Here is an 18107-nt window from a genome sequence, read left to right as displayed (position 1 = left end):
TTTCTTTCTTTCTTTCTTTCTTTCTTTCTTTCTTTCTTTCTTTCTTTCTTTCTTTCTTTCTTTCTTTCTTTCTTTCTTTCTTTCCTTCTTTCTTTCTTTCTTTCTTTCTTCCTTTCTTTCTTCTTTCTTTCTTTCTTTCCTTCCTTCCTTCCTTCCTTCCTTCTTTCCTTCCTTCCTTCCTTCCTTCCTTCCTTCCTTCCTTTCTTCCTTTCTTCTCCCTGCTCTTCCCTTCTTTCTATTCTTCCTTATTCCTTCTTTTTGAAGCAAATATAGCAAACTATTAATGTCTGTTCAATCTCAATGATTCATGTTCTCCTAAATTCAGGCTAGAGGCAATGGTAGTGACATTCTTTTGAAGACAATCTGTGTTCATTGATAAGTGAATTTACATTCCAGTCTTACTTTACAACCACAAAATGGGCTTCAGTTTTTATAACAATATCTACTCAGCCAAATCAGCAAGAGAGCACACAGACCTCCAGAGCTCATTAATAGTTCTTTGGAGCCTTAGAAAAGCATTTTAAGGCATTTGATTATCTAACACTGAAGTGTCTTTGGTGGGAAGACAGTTCTTCGAAAGCCATTCCCCATGTGTCCTATTCACCTGCCTTCCTTCCAGGAAGCAGTCAGTAAGGTTAATGAGAGTTTTCAATGAGTTAGACTTGGAGAAAAAGGCCCCTAGTTAACTAATCATGTCTACATAGTGTTCAAGTTGAAGCACCGTATTAAACCAACACACTCAGATTTTTAATTTAAGATTTTTCTTATCACTATTATTCAATATTATGATAATAGTGACAGTAACTAAGTACGTTAGCCTCTTCAGCATGTAATTCTAATAATATTTGGTTTTATGTATAAATGGTTTAACCACACCTACTGCTAAAATTTTTATTTTATCTTATTCATAAGGAAAATTTATGTTTTATTAGTGATTTACATCTTGCTAGGATCCTGTAGACTAACTTTGCATTCACAATATTTGGTTTTTCTTCACATAGTACACACCAAATAGTTTGTCATGAGCTTAGATTTCCCTAAAAATAAGTTATCTTCCAGCTACAGCTGCTACTGAATGTTAGATTTCTCTCCTTGTAGTGGCCAGATTTTGCCATATGCCCTTCAGCTAGAGGTGGAATAGGATTTGGTGCCCTTGTTAGTCTTCTAGAGCTGCCATAACAAAGTGCCACAGACTGACTGGCTTAAAAAACGACATTTATTTACTCAAAATTCTGAAAGCTATGTGTCCAAGATGAAGGTGTCAGCAGGGTTGCTTTCTGCTGAGGTCTCTCTCCTTGGCTTGCAGATGACCATCTTCCCCCTGTGTCTTCACTTGGTCTTCTCTCTGTGTGTTTGTGCTGTAATCTCTCCTTATAAGGACACCTGTCATATTGGAATTGGGCTTATTCTAATGATCTAGTTTTAACTTAGAGACCCAATCTCCAAATATAGTCACATTCTGAAATACTGGCGGTTAGGACTTCAACATACAAATTGTGAGTACGAAGACACAATTCAGCCCATAAAGTTGCTGGAGGCAGTGAAGAGTGGAAAAGAACTTTTTTTTGAAAGTGTGTCCAGAATTTGCTCCTTCCAGTGGGTTCTTGGTCTTGCTGACTTCAAGAATGAAGCCACAGAACCTTGCGGTGAGTGTTACAGTTCTTAAAGATGGTGTGTCTGGAGTTTGTTCCTTCAGATGTTCAGATGTGTCTGGAGTCTCTCCCTTCTGGTGGGTGTATGGTCTTGCTTGACTTCAGGAGTGAAGTCGCAGACCTTCACAGTGAGTGTTACAGCTCTTAAAGATGGCACATCCAGAGTTGTTTGTTCCTCTTGGTGGGTTCATGGTCTTGCTGACTTCAGGACGGAAGCCGTAGACCTTCACAGTGACTGTTACAGCTCATAAAGGTAGTACAGACACAAAGAGTGAGCAGCAGCAAGAATTATTATGAAGAGCGAAAGAACAAAGTTTCCACAGCATGGAAGGGGACCTGAGCAGGTTGCCGCTGCTGGTTCAGGTGGCCAGCTTTTATTCCCTTATTTGGCCCCGTCCACATCCTGCTGATTGGTCCATTTTACAGAGTGCTGATTGGTCCATTTTACAGAGTGCTGATTGGTCTGTTTTTACAGAGTGCTGACTGGTGCATTTACAAACCTTTAGCTAGACACAGAGCCCTGATTGGTTCATTTTTACAGAGTGCTGATCAGTGCCTTTACAAATCTTTAGCTAGACAGAGTGCTGATTTGTGCATTTTTACAGGTGCTGGTTGGTGCGTTTACAAACCTTTAGCTAGACACAGAGCACTGATTGGTATGTTTACAATCCTTTAGCTAAGTTCTCCAAGTTCTCAAGTCCCCACCAGACCCAGAAGCCCAGCTGGCTTCACCTCTCAATCCCCTCTTTAAACAGGACACCCCAACTCTTTTTGGGAACTGGGTGATGACCACTCTAGCTACTTCCTGCTGGATAAGGGCAAAGAAAGGGCCTTGCAGTTGTAGTGTCCTCCAGAGGGGAACTCTTTAGGCCAGTGAAAGAGCCAGTGGGTCAGTCTAGGGGTCCTTAGTAGAAGTTGTTAGCTGAGCTCATTTGGGGTTCCATTTGTAAGACCATCTGTAGCTTGATGGCCTCGACTCTAGAGGAAACAAATTTGACAAGGAGGTTAAAAATACAGGGTCTGAAGGTGAGTAATAGCAAGATGGCTGTCACAGGACCTAGAAAGGGGAGAAGCCATGTTGTCCAACTCCAGAGGTTGGTATAAGAGTTTGAAAGGTATTGTCTGATTTCAGAAGCCTATTCCTGTAAATGCTGCTGGGTGGCATCTCATACTATCCCTGACTGGTTAGTGTAAAAACAACACTCTTTGCCTAAGAAGGTGCAGAATCCTCTCTTCTCAGCAGTGAGGAGGTCTAGACCTTGGCAGTTTTGGAGAGTCACTGCTGCCGAAGAGTCTATTTGGGATTTAGAGTAAGAATAGATTTCGTTATTTCTTGCAAACTGTCTGAGAAATCCTTTGAGAGTGTGTGGTAGTAGGATAATGTAGTAGATAAACTGGCTACTTGGGTTCCTGTAGCAGTGGCCATTTCTAACCCTGTAAGTAGAGGTATTAGCTGTATGACCCTGTGCTGATGCATTTGAGCTTTGAGGGGCACTGATAGGGTCTAATTTCCATAAGATTAGAAGTTAGGATAATATATGTTACACTGTTAACTTTTAGCAAACTTTACTTTTGTTGAAAACATTGTAAGTTTGGGATTTCAATTATTCTTTGCTATTAATAAGACCTTGTTCAGTCCATATTAACTTAAAATTGGTATAGGTGGCTCCTTCCTGATTCTGTAAGTACTTTAAGATTTGGCTGAATGCAAACAGCTTGCACGTTTGAGCAGACCAATTATTAGGCAATTTTCCTAACTCTGCTTCTACAAGAGTTTCCTTATCACTTACTGATACCCATTGTGTCTTTTTCCCTTAATTGCCTGGGAGGAAACATCTATCATCCTATCCTGAAGGGAGTTCCTCCTATGTCTTGTCAGACCTTTGGATTTAGATCTCTTGTTAGGAAACCTGCTGGGTCAAGGATTTTTGATAGGAAGGCTATGGGTTGTCAGTGGCCTCAGTGCTTTTGGGCTATGCCCTTGTTTACACTGACAACAAGGTGATATTGGAGTGTTATATGGTTACAGAGAAGACCTTCAATTATTAATTATAGGTTTTAAATTTACCCTGGCTTTTAAAGGAATAGGGCACACTGTTTTTTCTTTACTACTTCTCTCTCTCTCTCTCTGACTTTTTGTCTCTGTCTCTCTTCCCTTTCTGCTGGTCTTTCCCTGCCTCTGCCAGCTGCTTATGCTGCTGTTCTCCCCTCTCCTTCCCCTTCTTGATGGCTTCAGCAGTGTAAGACTGCCACCTCCTTGGGTTTTTGCACCACGTGCAATAACTCCATGATTTCCTTCTGGTATTAACGGGGTGTCCCCAGAGGTTAGGAACTCCCTTTCTTTCCATATTGCAGCATGGGCATGTAGGATTAGATAAGCATACCTGCTATCTGTATACACATTTATTCTTCTTCCCTTTCCCAGTTCTAAGGCTCAGGTAAGTGTCACTAGTTCTGCTAACTGGGCACTGGTCCCTGGGGATGAGGCTTACTTTCAAGTCCAGTTACATCACTAACTATGGTGTAACCTGCCCTTCGCATCCCACTCTCCACGTATGAACCTCCATCAGCATATAGGTGAAGGTCAGGATTAGCTAAGGGAAATTCTAAGAGATCATCTCAGGCGGCATAAGTCTGAACTCTAATTTGTTGGCAGTCACTCTCGATTGGTTCCCCATCCTCTAGGACAAAAGTGGCAGGGTTGAGGGCCATGCACATACGTATTTGAAGCACCGGTCCCTCAAGGAGTAGCTCCTGGTATCTAAGTAGGCAGTTGTCTGATAGCCATAAACTTCCTTTGGCACCTAGTGTGACATTTACATCATGAGTAGTCCAGACAGTGAGATCCTTTCCTTATATTATTTGGATAGCCTCTGACACTAAGATGGCCACCACCACTACTACCTTTAAACCGTGAGGCCAGCCTTTTGCTACTACATCAGTTTCCTTACTTAGGTATGCCACTGGTTGTGGAGTTGTCCCGTGAGTCTAAGTAAGGACTCCAAGAGCTATCTCTGCTCTCTCTGTGACATATAAAGAGAAGTTTTGTCCTGTGGGAAGGCTTAAAACTGGAGGTTGAGTTTGTTCCTTCCAATGCCCAGACTTCAGGTTTAATTTCCTCCTCAAGCAGAGTACAACAAATGGGTACCTTGTTCCCCGTATTCATGTAGATAATAGTTCCAGCTTTGGCTAATATAGCCCTCCCTAATAAGGGTGTGGGGCTTTCAGCCATAACGAGAAAGGCATGTGAAAAGAGCAAAGTCTCCCAATTACTCCTCTCCTGAGGAGGTAGGAGAAATACCTGGTTACAGGCTGTCTCAGGATTCCTCAGATGGTAATGGACCTTGAGGACAGTCATCCAGGACAGGACATTAACACTGAGAAGGCCATGCCAGTGTCCAGGAGGAACTCAATTTCCTGGCCTTCAAAGGTTATACATACCCAGGGCTCAGTGAGGGTGATGACATGAGCTGGCACTTGCCCTGGGCACCCTCAGTCCTGTTGTTGGATCATTTGGTTGGCGGTTTCTGCCCCAGAGAACCATTGCACTCTGTGGCAGCATACCTTCCAGTGATTGCCTTGGCATAGCAGACATGGAAGAGAGGGCGGTTTGTTTCTCATTGGACAATCTTTTCTAAGTGTCTTTGTAAACTGCACTGATAACAAGCCCTACCGGGTGATCGGCCTGCTCCATTTTCTGTCATCTCTGAACCACCAACGTTGGTTTGTCTGAAGGCTATGACTAGGGTTGTGGCCTTTCTCTGATCTTGCTTTTCCTTTTGGGCCTGTTCCTCTTGGTCCCTATTATAGAACACCAAGGTTGCCAGGTTTAATAATGCCTCCAGAGTTTGTTCAGGGCCCAGGGTTCACTTTTGGAGCTTTCTCCTGATATCTGCAGCTGATTGGGTAATAAACCTATCTTTTAGGATCCATTGATCCTCTAGTGAGTCAGGTGACAGGGGAGTATATTTTCTTAAGGTCTCCCATAGCCACTCGAGGAACGCAGAAGGATTTTCTTCCTTTCCCTGAGTTATGGTGGACATAATTGAATAATTTATGGGCTTTTTCCTAATTCTTCTTAGTCCTTCTAGAACACAGGTCAACAAATGTTTATGACTCCAGTTCCCATGATCTGAGTCGAGGTCCCAGTGGGGATCCATACTGGGGACAGCTTGCTGACTGGTAGGGAATTTGTCCCTTTCTTCAGCTGTCATTCTGTCATTTACTTGACAAAGATACCAGGTATCTCCAAACTCTTGGGCTACAGCTAAAGCCACATTCTTTTCATTAAAGGCCAGGGTTTGATCTAACAATAGCATGACATCTCTCCAAGTGAGAGCAAAGGTTTGCCCTTGATCCTGTAGGACACCTATGTACCTATCAGGATCATCTGAAAACTTCCCCAGGTCTGCCTTGATCTGCTTTAAATCAGAGAGGGAGAAGGGGCCATGTACCTGGGTTGGGCCAAATTCCCCTCCCCCTACAGCTTGAAGTGGACATAACCGATAGCCCGGGGATTTTTGTGGTCCTTTGGAGAGGTCTTTGCATATTTCCTTGTTGGTAGGGGAAACTAGAGGAGGCTTATCATTAATGGGAAGGGGAGCTATAGGGAGGCTAGGATATGGGAGTAAGCTGAGAGGTCCTCCTGTGGGATGTAAATTGCAAGCTTTGCATTGTTGTGTATTCTCCTTCAGTGGAAAGAAGACTTGGACATAAGGTACTTGACTCCATTTCCTTCCCTCTTACAGAAAAGGTCAAGCTGCAGGATACTATTATAATTTATACTTCCCTCAGGTGGCCATTTTTCCCCACCGGAGAGAGAATATTGGGGCCAGGCCATAGTGCAGAAAAAAAATGACCCACCTCTTCTTCAGGGTTTGCAAGTCAAATTGGTACCAATCGTTTAGGATGCATTTCAAGGGTGAGCCTGTTGATGCCTGAGTGTTTCCCATCTGAAAGACAAAACCACCCACAGTCTTGGTTTGTTTGTTTCTCCCCCTGCCCAAGAACCCACAACGGTCCCTGGACCCTGCTGATCAGAATAGTGGTGCTCAATGACGCAGCAGCAGAAACACCTCTTGTCCAAGAACCCGCAATGGTCCGTGGACTCTGCTGATCTGAATAGTTGTGCTCACTGATGCAGCAGCAGAAACACTAGTTTTCCTCCTAGACCACAAGGAGGGCCAAGGAATGTCGGATTTAGTGACCCTTACTGACACATTCTCAAAAACCTGCACCCTTGCCTGTCCTCCTAAACCACAAGGAGGACTGAGAAAAATCAGATTTAGTGGCCCTTACCAATGCATTCTCGAAAACCTACTAGAGTCCTAAGCACTCTCCTGTTAGTATTGGGACTTTACGCATGTCCCATAAGGATGTTATACCCCAAAAATGGAGTGGGGGTCTCACTACATTGCCCAAGTTGGTCTCGAACTCCTGAGATCAAGAAATTCTCCTGCGTTAGCTTCCCAAGTAGCTGTGACTACAGGTGCAAATTGGTCCCCATCGTGAGGGAGGGAAGGGATCTCCAGGGTTGCAAGAGTGATGCCTTTTGTCCTCACTTATATGACTAGGAAGGATACACTTTCTGGGGCTCCCCATATCCTAGCTTCAGAAATAGCTTTTGTTAGTCCTGCTTGTCTGAGGAGGGATCCTAAAATTCCAGATAGTCCCCCCTATGATGGGGCTTTGGGCAAAAATTATGTCTTTCTGATTGGTGAGCCTGGGTGCCTAAAGAAGGTAGCAGAGTCCTGAAGTTTATACTAGAAATCATTCTTACAGGATAAACTAGAAAAGCAACAGAGACAGGGAGTGGCTTTTAGAAGTGGGACTAGCCTCAGAGAAGAGAAGTGAGAGGAAGTTTGTCTGACAGACATTAGGACCCAGGAGGCAAGGGTCAGGATAGCTAGGATAGATGGGTGAGTCTCGCTTGGGTGACATGACTTTGAGAGTTCCGCTCATGGCTGCAGGATCAACCAACTTGTCGTCAGGACCCCAAAGCTGAATGACTTTCCTCTGTCGACCCTCAGCTCAGCCTGGAAGTACAAGAAAAGCAGAAGCTGATTCCAGGTAAACCAACACTCCCAACTTTGAAGAGTCAGGGGTTGTTAGAGAACCCTTTCCCAGAAAACCTGACACCAATACCTTTAATCCAGCAACTGCACTAATCACTTTTAACTGACCAACAGGTGCCCGGTATTTAAACCCCAAATTCTAAGGAAAAATAGGACAGAATAGCAAGTAAAAGGGATCCAATGGTACTCACCACTTGGCAATAGGCGATAGTCCCTTCATGGTCGCCAAAATGTGTCTGGAATTGGTTCCTTCTGGTGGGTTCTTGGTCTCGCTGACTTCATGAATGAAGCCATGGACCCTTGCAGTGAGTGTTACAGTTCTTAAAGATGGTGTGTCCAGAGTTTGTTCCTTCAAATGTTCAGATGTGTCCGGAGTTTCTTCCTTCTGGTGGGTTTGTGGTCCTGCTTGACTTGAGGAGTGAAGCCACAGACCTTTGCAGTGAGTGTTGCAGCTCTTAAAGCTGGTGTGTCTGGAGTTGTTTGTTCCTCCCAGTGGGTTTGTGGTCTTGCTGACTTGAGGAGTGAAGCCGCAAACCTTCGCAGTGACTGTTACAGCTCATAATGGTAGTGCGGACCCAGAGTTAGCAGCAGCAAGATTTATTGTGAAGAGCAAAAGAACAAAGCTTCCACAGCATGGAGGGGGACCCAAGCAGGTTGCTGCTGCTGGCTCAGGTAGTCAGCTTTTATTCCCTTATTTGGCCCCTCCCACATCCTCCTGATTGGCCCATTTTACAGAGCACTGATTGGTCCATTTTACATTTACAAACATTTAGCTAGACACAGAGAACTGATTGGTGCATTTTTACACAGTGCTGATTGGTGCATTTACAAATCTTTAGCTAGACACAGAGCACTGATTAGTGTGTTTACAATCCGTTAGCTAGACAGAAAAGTTCTCCAAGTCCCCACCCGACCCAGAAGCCCAGCTGGTTTCATCTCTCAAAATCAGTTTGTGTTTGAGACAGTTTGCAAACATTATGTCATCCTCGCAAAGTCTTATGAGGTGGGAGTTATTATTTCTGATTTACAGATGAAGAATCAGAAACACAGAGCCAGGCAGTTACAAAGTGGAAGAGTTAAGATGAACACCTGGGTCTGATGGACTTCAAAGCCCGTGTTCTGTCCACCAGCATATCCTTCATCTCTGCTTTATATCTAAAACTCTTTACTCCTCTGGGCCTTGTCTTTTACAACCTTCTCCACTGAATGACGTGTACTCTTGGCTTTGCTGCCCACTCCCCAAACCAAATCATCAACCAGTAGATTTGGGGAAATAACGATGACCCATTGCCATCAGAACTGGTAATGGTCCTTGATATGGTGTGGTGTGTCCCCACTCAAATCTTATCTTAAATGATAATCCCCACAATCCCCATGTGTCTAGAGAGAGACCTGGAGGGAGATGATTGGATAGTGGGGGCCCTTTCCCCCATGCTATTCTCATGATAGTAAGTTCTCAGGAGATCTGATGGTTTTACAAGGCAGTTTTCCCTGCTCTTGCTTGCTCTTCTCTCTCTCACCTGCTGCCATGTAAGACATGTCTCTTCTCCTTCCACTATAAGTTTCCTGAGGCCTCCCCAGCCATCTGGAACTGTGAGTCAATTAAACCTCTTTTCTTTATAAGTTACCCAGTGTCAGGTAGGTCTTTATAGCAGTGTGAGAACAGACTAACACAGCCCTTGTCCTAGAGTAACCTGAAGACTCACCCCTTCCTTCCTGCCTTTGGGTCAGCACAAACTCAGTAACCTGAGTAGCACATCTGCTTGGGCAGTGTCCCGTGATGGATCTTCTCAGTTTGGGGTGCTCTAGATGTCACTTAAAGCAAACCAATCCTCAGGAATCTGGTGCCATATTCAGAAGCAGTTGCTGTGGGGATACCTGTTTTCCTTAGGCACTGTGTCCTAGAATCTCTCTTCTAAATTGGGAACATTTTCTCAGCTAGGATTCATGGTAAAATAATCTCTTAGCACAGGCCTATCCAGGGCTAAAAACATTGATGAAACATTTGTGTTGCTTCTTTTGAAACCTACAAATAGGATCAGACTTGCATGTAGGCAGAGGAGACAGCTGCCCGTGGGATGGTTTCAGGACACCCAGAAAAATGTCCTGGGTTAAAGAACTTTGTCTCCCACTCAATGTCACTCTTGTGTCTTGTGGGTTCAGTTTGCTTTTTAATTGCCTAGATTTTTCACTCTATTATTGTGAGATAAATTATTTTTGTATTATTGAGCAATTAACTCATATTCCATTTACAATTCTCAGACTAAATCCCAAGCAATTGCTTCCTCAAAATTTCCACATTTGCAAATGAGTTAGGTTGATCTGAAAAGCATTTAGAGCTAATCCAACCATTTGATTAATACTGATGCTGATACAAGGGCCAAAACAGAGCCACTGAACTTCGGTTTTCAGCTCTGCCAGGCAAAAACACATTATTTCACATATCTATTTATGCAGGCTGTCCTCCCAGGCTGATCTGCTTCCATTTAAGATAATTTTCTCAGAATTTGCACTGCAGAGTAAATATAAATTTATAAAAGCTTGGGTATTTGCCATTATACAAAATAAAAATATAAATACAGACAGAAATTATTAGAACTAGAAGGGGATTTACAAATCATTTATTTCAATTTGATTTTGTGGCTGAGAAAACTCAAGTTTAGTAAAATAAAGAAATTCATTCAAGGCTTCACAATTAGTTCATGGCAGTTCTAGCCATTCACTCCAAGTCCTGGCCTCTCACGATAGCACTATTTCCTACTATACACTGTGAATACTTACATAAGTTCATACATATGCTTGTTACAAGTTGTCCCTACCTCCTTTCAGAATTGGATTTAGAAAAAAACATTGTTTTTTCAGGCTAAAAATAAGTTAGGAGAAAGCTATGTCTTATTCTTTAAAGATATTCAAGTAAGTTATGATTTATGCCAGCTTTAAAAAAAGGAGGAAATGTGATATTTAAAATGGCATATGAAAATATCATCTATTTCCTAAGTTTTATTCCAATTTACAGTAAATATTTTTAAACCTCTGTGTGTAGTTCCTGTACTTCTATGATGTAGCTCTGAGTCTAAACTAACAGCTGAAAAAGAAAATACTAGGCAATAGATGCTGTGCCAAAAGCAGGATCATTTACAGAAAACGCCCTGAAGCATTCTGAGGATCACTGTCAAAGGCTATGGACCTAAAGTTAGATCTGTTTTGGTTCATGGGGTCATACAGACACAAATAATGTTGCTGTTCTTCTGCCAGGTTGATCTAACCTTCAGGTAGTCTACGTCATTCTTGGGAGCAGGTGCTTACTCGGATGCAAAAGACTTTTCTCAGATCCTGCCATCTTGGGTCTTGTTCATCACATTTGGAAATGATTCTTCCATCCTTTACGCTTTGTAGTAGCTATTATCTATGACTACCCTGCTCTGTTGATGGCACATGCTATCTAGTACTTATTTGTGTTCCTGTTTTTTCTCTCTCATTAGATCAAAGATGACCGTTTTGAGGTGTTTGTGCTCATTACAGGACCCGAGGCAGCACTTTAGGTGTAATATATGGCCCATAAATATTTGTTGAATAAACAAATGACTAAGTGCACCCTGCCTGAGACAAAAAAAAAAAAAAAAAAATTCTGTTACAAACTAACTGCAAAAGAAAATACAATATACTTAATGTGCTTGAGAATTTAAAAGTTTAAGAGGAAAGGTGTATTTCTTATAGATATGTATGGATGGTCATTATTCTTATAATCACACTTTTCTGTCCAGTGGATGGATTTATCCATTGGTCTTGGACATTAACTTGTATTAGAGAATATAATTGACATGGAAGATGTCTGTGGAAATGGCTAGAACAGTCATGCTTCTACTGTAGCAAAAGAAAGTTAGACTGGCCCAAATTTCTTAATTTACAGGTAAGGCAATCAAGGCCTGGGAAATTATCTCTTGTCAAGGTTAAAAAGCAAGGTAATAACAGACTTCTGTCTTTGCTATAGTTGTCAAATGGGGATTTTGCACCTGCATGCACTTCTGGGTTTTTTTGTTTTTGTTTTTGTTTTTTTGGCCTCCATGCTTGACATTAACTTTTAGAAAATAATTTAAATTATAATTGGAGTAGTTACGGTTCCTACATGAGAGTGCCATTACCTTAGCCTAACTTTGTGAAGACTGTGCTAGTACTAACAGGGATTAAATATTGATAAAGATTATTTGGGTTGGGAAAGAAAGACAGCACAAAGGGATAGGCCTGGTATTCTAATTTCTCATGATACAGTAGAGGTCTCAGCAGGGGTCTCACTACATTGCCCAAGTTGGTCCCGAACTCCTGAGCTCAAGAAATTCTGCTGCGTTAGCCTCCCAAGTGGCTGGGACTACAGGCGCATGCAACTGTGCCCAGCTTATCTTCACGGCACTTTAACAGATTTCTTTCCCTTTTGGCTGGCTTTTATCCAGAGCCCGAATCCCCCTTTATAGGACTGTCACCAGCTCACATCACTCTATGCTTGGTCATAGTCCTCAATGTAATACTTGACTCTGGGCTTCCTCTCTCATGACTGTAGCTCTCAAATGCTCCCTACCTCCTCCTTTTCTTTCTTCCCAACTCTTTGCACCATACACTCTGAATGCCATATTGCAGAAGCTTTAAAGATGTTCTAAACGCAAACCAAGAAAACAAATCCTTTTCTTTCTCACAACTCAGAAAACACATGGAATATATGTAAGATTTGTAAAATAATGTGCAATGCCTTCTGGTGTCTTCTCTTTTTTTAAAAAAAATAATATTGGTTGCCGGACAATTGCATAGCCATATGCAAAAAAAATGAAGTTATATCCTTATTCATATCATACACAACATTTAACTCAAAATAAATTATAGACCTAAATGTAACTGAAAACTATAAAACTTCTTGAAGAAAACATAAGAGTAAATCTTTATGACCTTGAGTTGGGCAGAAAGCTTTTTAGATAAATTTTCTTTAAAGAATTGATAAATTGAACATCATCAAAATTAAACATTTTTGTGCTTCAAAAGACGTCATCAATAAAATGAAAAGATATGCCTCAGACTAGAAGAAAATATTCGCTAACCATATATCTGTTAAATCAAATTTAGCCTAAAGCTGCCTCCTTCATATTTTAAGTTTGGCTTGCAGGTTTCCCTGTACCTCGTGAGCTATGTATTACAGTGTATCATGGTCTGAATGGAGTTGTATACAGACTGTGGCCACTGCTTGTGCCAATCACTGAGTATTGGCCAATCAAAGGTGACCAACTGTTCAAACTGTGTTCAAATAAGGCAAAGGCCGAGCTGCAACCAATCCAGCTGTTTCTGTCCCTCGCTTCTGTTTTCTGTATGTCACTTTCCTTTCTCTGTCCTTAAATCTTCTTCCACCACATGGCTGTGCTGGAGTCTCTGAGCCTACTCTGGCTCAGGAAACTGCCCAATTCGCAAATCATTCTTTGCCCAATTAAACTGTTAAATTTAATGTTGTTACAGTTTTTTAAAAAACATATCTGATAAAGAAATATATCAGGGACTCTCATAATTCAATAATCAGATTAAGAACCCAATTACAAAATGCACAAAAGATTTGACCATATATGAACGGTATATGAACACGTGAAAATGTGCTCAACCATTAGTCATGAGGGAAATTAGGACTACAATGAGATAGCACTACATACACACCCACTAGAAAAACTATAATCAGAAAGACTAACAATACCAACTGGAGGGTGTGAAGCTACTAAAACAATCATACATTGCTTGTGGGAATGTAAAATGGTACAGCCACTTGGAAAATAATTTAGCAGTTCCTTAAAAAGTTAAATATAAGCTTTTCATATGACACAGCAATTCCACTCCTAAGGATATATTCAAGAGAAATAGGCATATATTTATACCCAAAGATTTATACACAAATGTTCATAGCAGCATTGTTTATATTAACCTCAAAATGGAAACAATCCAAATGTCTGTCAATTGGTGGCTGGATAACATAATGCAGCATATCCATACAACGGGCTATTCAGCAATGAAAAGAACCTATTGATACACAGTTAACATGGATGGACCTTTTCTCAAAAACACCAGTGAAAGAAGTGAAAGAAGCCAGACACAAAAGACTGCATATTGTGTGATTCTATTTATATAAAATATCCAGAAGGACTGGGTGCTGTGGCTCATGCCTGTAATCCAGCACTTTGGGAGGCCAAGGCAGGTTGGTCACTTTAGGTCAGGAGTTCAAGACCAGACTGGTCAACATGCTGAAACCCCTGACTACCAAAAATACAAAAAATAGCCCCGTGTGCTGGCATATGCCTGTAATCCCAGCTACTTGGGAGGCTGAGGCAGGAGAATCGACTGAACCTGGGAAACAGAGTTTGCAGGAAGCCAAGATCGCACCAAAAAATAAAAATAAAAAATAAAATAAAAATAAGATATGCAGAAAAGGCACACTTAAGGAAACAGAAAGCAAACCAGTGGTTGCCTATGGCTGAAAATGGAAGCAGAGATGAACTGCAAATGGGCAGGAGGAAAGTTTTTGGGGTGTTGGAAATGTCGTAATACTGGATTGATAAGTAAATTCACTAAAAATCACTGAATTGTATACTTACAATAGGTGATTGTTATGGTGTGGAAATGATGCCTCAACAAAGCTGCTTTAAAAATTAAAAATGATGCAGGTCAAAACCTACTAAATTGATGTCTTGACTGACTAAAGACTCATGAGCTGTTGTGGTAACATTGCCTAATTGTATAGTAAGGAAACTCTCCTAAGTTTCTCACCGAAAGTTCTTAAACTTAAGAAGTTAAAATTCTTAAACTTAAGATCCTTAAGCTCTCTTCATTTCTTGCCTTAACTGGAACTAAGATACCAGTTTTATCTCCCAGTGCTATGTCCAGATCTCCTGCAAACATAGGTTCATATCCTTCTGTGAAGTTCCTACAGCAGGGGTTTCCCCTCCCCTTCCCCCCTCTCGCATCTAATTAATGGCAATGTTCTCAAATGGTACTTCCTTAATCTTGTTGGCTTCTCTCTACTTCTACTCCTCAGACTTATTGTCTCTTGCCTTGATTACTGAAACAACTTTTATTTGGTTGCTTTGACTCTAATCTTCTTTACAAGAGACATGCCCTTCCAAAGCACAATCTTTACACACTAGTCCCTGTTAAAACATTTTAATGGCTTCCAGTGCCCACAGAATGAAGTCTCAACTCCTTAGCAGGAAAGCAAAATGTCTGGCAGACAATGATTGATAAAATTTGTTGAAAGAAAAAATGAATGTGTCTCATGTCATTGATTTTTCTTTTACTTTCGTTCTATCTTTTTGTAAGTATGGGTGTCTCCCCTACAAATGAAACTCTCCTCTACAACAAGGATTTGTGTGTTTAAACTCATTTGTCTTCCCCAGCCCCCAGCACAATGTACTTCACACAGTGGTAATATGATGTGCAGTTGTGAGTGAATACATGGAAGAGTACTTCTTGAAGAGCTGTGTTAGGACCCAAGAGTTGCTGGCTCCCCAGGATGCTCTTGGCTTTGGCGTAACCCGCAAAGCAAACAAGAGGCTGCTAGTACAATATGCAAACTCACCGAATGTTCTACATTCCTGAAAACTGTCTGGGGACTCATCATTCAGGCATTGTTTTGACTTAAGAGAGTTGATGAGCTAGGTTCTGGACTCCAGTCAGCAGCCTCCTCTTGCCAGGCACTCCTAGAATCTTCCAGAGAGGAGGAGGAACACATGTAGCATTTATATTGAATGTAGAGATTTAACAGATACCAACCACATGTGTGGTAATAGTTTTTATCCCAAATGTCACTAGAAAGGCTTTGTCCATCTCATATTAGCAAGCCTGGCAAAATGACAAATTTGTGTTACAGAAAGTAGTAAAGGAAAATGTTTCATCGTCCTTTCCTTTCTATCATCTTGAAAATAAACACTGTCAATGTACATCTTCTTGGTTCACTGTTAAAACAATGAAGCACCTTAATGAATTCCTCTGCTGCCTATGTCTGAAAGAATCATGTTCCTTTTATTCTAAAAATTTGGCTGAGGCATTTTTCAAAAGAAGAACTGAATAACTATTTCTTACACAAAGCTCTTACTTAAAAGAAAAAGAAATTACCATTACATTCAGCCAAATTAAGGCTGCCTTCTGTTAAGAAAGAATAGAATTCTCATAAAAAACTTTATATGTGATCATTTTGACTTTTATCTTGGCCTTCAAAGTAATAGATTTAATTAGATCATGTTCTTCAGAAAGAAAAAGAGTAAAATAAAATAGCTGGGATTTGTGAAGAACAAAAATTTTCATTGAACTAACTTCTCAGAGAGAATCATTTCTAAATGTTATCTTTTGGGTTACATTTTAAAGTGGTCTTAGGATATTTTTATAGCTGTTTCCCTGTATACCCTGTTCCTGCTATCTCGTTGGTTTTGCTTATGCCATTGACTTATTCTGGAAAACCATTCTTTCTTTTAAAGTGCCCAGTTTAAGTGCCATTTCCTCTAGAAGGCCTGCCCATAAAACTGCAGCTGTCTCTGAGTAAGCTTCTGAAGAACTGTTTACTGCATTTGAGCAGATAGTCACAGGGGGATAAGGATGGTGGAGGGGAACACATCAGAATCTGAGGTGTAATTTGAAAAGGATATTATGATGTATTTTAAAATTTCAAAATAACCTATTATTTGTTGTTAGGGCTAACCAAACAAATCAGTCTTCTTGAAGCAGTGAAAGGCAGCTTCTCTGGCCCTTTGCCCTTCTTCAAATCAGAATCTCTAGATGGAATGTTTTAAAATTGAGTGAAACTAACATGGAGTCTACACCACACAGTGCACTTAACATGGAATAGTCAACATGTGTAAAGCTCTTAACAGTTTACAAAGGGCTCGCACACACTTTTCAGTTGGTCCTTATTAAAATCTTGCAGGTGGGGTCAGTATTACTACTTTCCTCTTAGACAAGGTAGTTGAGTATCAAAAGTTCACCTCTGTCACGACATAAGTAGAAAGGAGAAGACCCAGGCTGGGATTCACGTTTAGTTTGCTTTCTTTTGTACCAAGTTGTGATCTCTAATTTTTAATGTCTGGCGTCTCTGAATTTCTTGAGATTTTTTCCCTCAATTTCCTCATTGTGTCTAGTACAATTATGGGTGGGTGGATGAAGTTGCTACAAAGAGATATTTAAGTATAATATATAAAGCTGTTACAGGACTAAAATTAAAGGGAAAAATGTTTTTGATTGTCCAACTCCCTGTTAATATATTCTAAATTAAGAAATCTGCAGAAATCCTAATGCTTTTTAGATGTTAATCATGATTGTTCATTTGATACAGCCAGAAAAACTCAGAAGCCAAAGATTTTGATCACAGACATAAATCAATCATAGAAGCAAAAAGAAAAAAAGTTGCTGTGATTCCTTTTCTGTTCAATAAGAATTATTTCTCTTCTCAATACACATTTGAGCATGATTATTTGTATTTTAAACAGACTTCTCAAATGAAAACCAACATGGTTTTTGCTAAAGACGTTAAGGCAATGAGTAAACTAGTCATCAATTATCGTTTTTCACATAAATATAGACTTTCTTTCTCAGGCTTCAACGATGGAACAAAGTATAATAACTAAGAGGGTCTCTACACGATAGAAATATGCGACATTTTTTGTATGGCAAAGTGGAGCACCTGTGCAATCTAGCTATGGCCTCTATGTGAATTTAGAAAGAAAGGGAACTCGTGTGGTGTCTTGATTCTAGATAGCTATCGACTGAAATTGAAGTAAATATTGCAAGTTAATCAAAACTGACTCTTCCTCAGGCTAGGAAAACTGGGTCTCTTGTCAGCTCTCACTAATGAAGACAAAATAAACAATGCTTGCAGTTAATCACGGGCACATGAACTACTTGCGGTGGGAAAATACCATGTCATTCCAAGCAGCCTTCAAATGCATAAGGGCTACATATATGTTTCTTCAAAGTTTGAAACTAAAGAAATTTTAAGATTTTAAAAATATTTCCCAATAAATGATTTTCCCCCATACATTTCCAGCTCCGTGAAGAATTTTTTTTTTTTTTTTTTTTTTTGAAGCAGTGTCTTGCTCTGTCACCCAGGCTGGAGTGCAGTGGCGCAATCTCGGCTCACTGCAAGCTCTGCCTCCCAGGTTCACGCCATTCTCCTGCCTCAGCCTCCCGAGTAGCTGGGACTACAGGCGCCCACCACCATGTCTGGCTAATTTTTTTTTTTTTTTTCCAGTAGAGACGGGTTTTCACTATGTTAGCCAGGATGGTCCCCATCTCCTGACCTCGTGATCCGCCCGCCTCGGCCTCCCAAAGTGCTGGGATTACAGGTGTGAGCCACCGCACCTGGCCTTCCGTGAAG

The 18107-nt window shown here is 40.9% G+C and overlaps 1 long non-coding RNA gene across 1 annotated transcript; it reads right to left on the bottom strand.

The window, feature by feature from the left end:
- Window positions 1-2263: 2263 nt before the first annotated feature.
- Window positions 2264-8057, bottom strand: LOC111523665. Its single transcript, XR_002725586.1, has 3 exons — window positions 7918-8057; window positions 6516-6604; window positions 2264-2630 (listed from the first exon to the last, which is right to left on the bottom strand). It is a non-coding gene; the product is annotated as an uncharacterized LOC111523665 (long non-coding RNA).
- Between the last annotated feature and the right edge of the window lie 10050 nt (window positions 8058-18107).

The sequence above is a fragment of the Piliocolobus tephrosceles genome, chromosome 5 (assembly GCF_002776525.5).
Source record: "Piliocolobus tephrosceles isolate RC106 chromosome 5, ASM277652v3, whole genome shotgun sequence".
NCBI lineage: Eukaryota > Metazoa > Chordata > Mammalia > Primates > Cercopithecidae > Piliocolobus > Piliocolobus tephrosceles.
Note: the sequence above shows the minus strand (reverse complement) of the source record. Positions and strands in the feature narration are given on the sequence as shown.